Raw genomic sequence first — 2,698 nt, 5'->3', positions numbered from 1 at the left:
AGCTACACTATATTATCTTATCTTTTTGCATAACCATTTCTTGCACGGGTTGTAATGCTCTTTGATGCAAATTGTGTTTTGTGATATTGGTGTATATAAATAAAATTAAATTGAATTTCTTCCACCCTTTACTAACAGATTAAATGGAGTGGCAGGAACCGGGAAGGAGCAGGGACAACCGCTGGTGAGGAGGTGGAGCAAGTGAACAGTTACCTCTCACGTTGTGCCCTGATGACCAAATATTTGTCCAAAGCAGGTGATAGTTGTTTGCATATTAGTGTATACTTTTTTTAGATTGATCATCATAACCTCATTATTTGCTTTCAACAGCACGGGTGGACATCCGTACATGTAACAGGGTGGAACGAAAAAATAAATAAAAGATCAGGCACTTTTTACAAGATATGTTAAGGTAAGTCTTCTATTAATTGTTTTGTCTGTCCTTTTGTTGTGTTTACTTGGCCTGTTGTTAATCATACACATTTTTAATCCTGATAATGGTATAACACTGTTCATCAGACTTGTTGGAGACTCCATGATGAGACTGCAAGGCTAGCTGACCTAAAAACAGAGCTAGATTGTACAGATGGAGTGGTTTCACAGTGGCTATCTGATGTAAAGGAATGGGCAGCAGGTGGTAAGCATGACCAGATTACAGAAACAACAAAACATCCTATTCTAACCATTTATTATGTTTAATATTAAAGATCAGCAAAAAATAGTAGGCAGATCATCATCTAATGTGATGCCACATTTATGTCAGGTTTGTTAGTATATTTCAGTTTTCTGGAATATACAGGAAGTGCACATGCAGAGTTTAAATAAGTTGGATTACATAAGGTTTTACATAAAATTCAAATAGAGAAATGTATTCTGTGTTGTTTTAACATTGAATTTGCTTTCACTATTTATTCTACAGAAACACCTGATACATTTCAGCAATCAATTGAGGTGCTCTACCTTACTGTGAGGCACCGGAAGTGAACCTTCTACCGCCAGAATGTTATAACTATATAATATAGGATAAATTCAAGCTACTGTATGCATCCTATTCCAACAACATGGAATTAGCAAATAATGTAGTAGCACAGTTCAGCGTAATCATTGAATTCTATTCTTTAGATTACCAGTCTGTAGGATTCAGTGGTATCTATCAGTGAGGTTTGACGATTGCAACCAGCTTCCCTCACCTCTATCTTTCCAAGCTACGGTAGGGGACGAGAAAATGTGAGCGGTACTATCTGAACCCGTGTTTGTTTGTCCATTGTGGGCTACTGTAGGAACATGGGGTGCAACATAGCAGCCACCGTTTAAGGGGAAACTATAATGTTAGTTAGTCCTGCAAATAAATTCCCCCCAAAGTGTTACACACTGGACCTTTGTTTCCCATGTCTGCATTATCATTTTCACATACTTCAATGCAGCTTTGCTTTCACTTTTTTGGTGCTATACTTTTTTCTTGTTGAAGAGTTCTGTCAAAAACCTCTGCCCCTGTACTTCATGTCTTTCTAGACAGCAGCAAGTTTGCCTTCGAAGGAAGCTGGCAGAAGACAAAAAAACTCCTCCTTCAGGAGATACAAAAATACAGTGATCTCGTACTAGAATCAGCAACAATCATTGAGTACGTTTACATGCACAGAATAAGCGGATAACTATTAAAAATCTGCTTACTATAGAAAACTGTTTTCATGTGTTTACATGCAAATCAATAAGCCGGCTATGCAGTCAACTGCGTTTACATGGGACTTGGAGAATTATCAGTTTTCTCGCAGGCAGTGACGTCACCACCTATAGTACACAATAGTCGATCAAAAAGCCGACGGCATATCTGTCTTAAGCTATATTGTTGTATCTCTTCTCTTGTCTGCAGAACCTGTAAATGTAACATGAGCTGCTATTTTAACAGTTTCTCTGCCAACTGCTTTAGTCGAGCGGAGACTTTTATGCATTACTTTGCACTTACTTCCGCGTGTGACGTTTATCTTTCATACGCGGAGATATGCGCACATGGACAAAACCGTGAGAAAGCCGGTTAAGGTGTTTACATGCCAAGTGAAATCGGCGTAATGAGCAAAAAACTACCTGTGCCGATCGGTTTTTGCTTACGCCGTTTACGGGCTTTCCCCGATTAAAGAAAACCGCTTTACGCGTTTACATGACACCACGTGTTATCAGTTTATTAAGCATAATCGGCGTAAGACTGTGCATGTAAACGCACTCATTGACGTAGCTGTGGTGGAGCATTCCCTTACCGGAAAGAGTACTGTGGTATGTCTGTTTTTAGATGCTTCACAGTAATTTATTTACAGTTATGCTTTATAGAGTATACTGAACTAAGGCATGCATGTTACATATTGAGTGTTGTAATATTAATTTAGTATTTTCAGTTTTCTTATGTATCAATTTGATAAAAGGAAGCATGGGCGTCGGAAGCAAATGAAAAGTGGGTGGGTCCCCACATCAACCCCCCCCCAGAAATACATTTACCGCAATAGATGCAATTTTCATGTTTCCTTTTAATTAGCCTGAACATTTGCGTTTATTAAATAAAAGACAGTATTGCGGACAGAATTCTGGTAATAGCCCTTTGAAAATTTAGCAAATAATGACAGATGTCATATTTCATTAATTTTTCTCTGTGACATTTTTTTTTCTCTAGTCTGCTGACAGTAGGCTACAATGTTTATTTTTTATTTTG

At 38.0% G+C, this 2,698-nt stretch overlaps 1 long non-coding RNA gene across 2 annotated transcripts; it reads left to right on the top strand.

Annotated features, from left to right (window-relative positions):
- The first annotated feature begins 329 nt into the window (after window positions 1-329).
- Window positions 330-2,333, top strand: LOC135718380 (uncharacterized). Of its 2 annotated transcripts, none has more exons than XR_010520744.2 (3): window positions 330-412; window positions 520-637; window positions 1,513-2,333. It is a non-coding gene; the product is annotated as an uncharacterized lncRNA (long non-coding RNA). The 2 variants fall into 2 exon arrangements; XR_012337884.1 differs by lacking the exon at window positions 1,513-2,333 and adding an exon at window positions 920-1,289.
- Window positions 2,334-2,698: the final 365 nt, after the last annotated feature.

The sequence above is a fragment of the Paramisgurnus dabryanus genome, chromosome 11 (genome assembly GCF_030506205.2).
Source record: "Paramisgurnus dabryanus chromosome 11, PD_genome_1.1, whole genome shotgun sequence".
NCBI lineage: Eukaryota > Metazoa > Chordata > Actinopteri > Cypriniformes > Cobitidae > Paramisgurnus > Paramisgurnus dabryanus.
The sequence above is the reverse complement of the archived record's forward strand: the minus strand, read 5'-3'. Positions and strand labels throughout refer to the sequence as shown.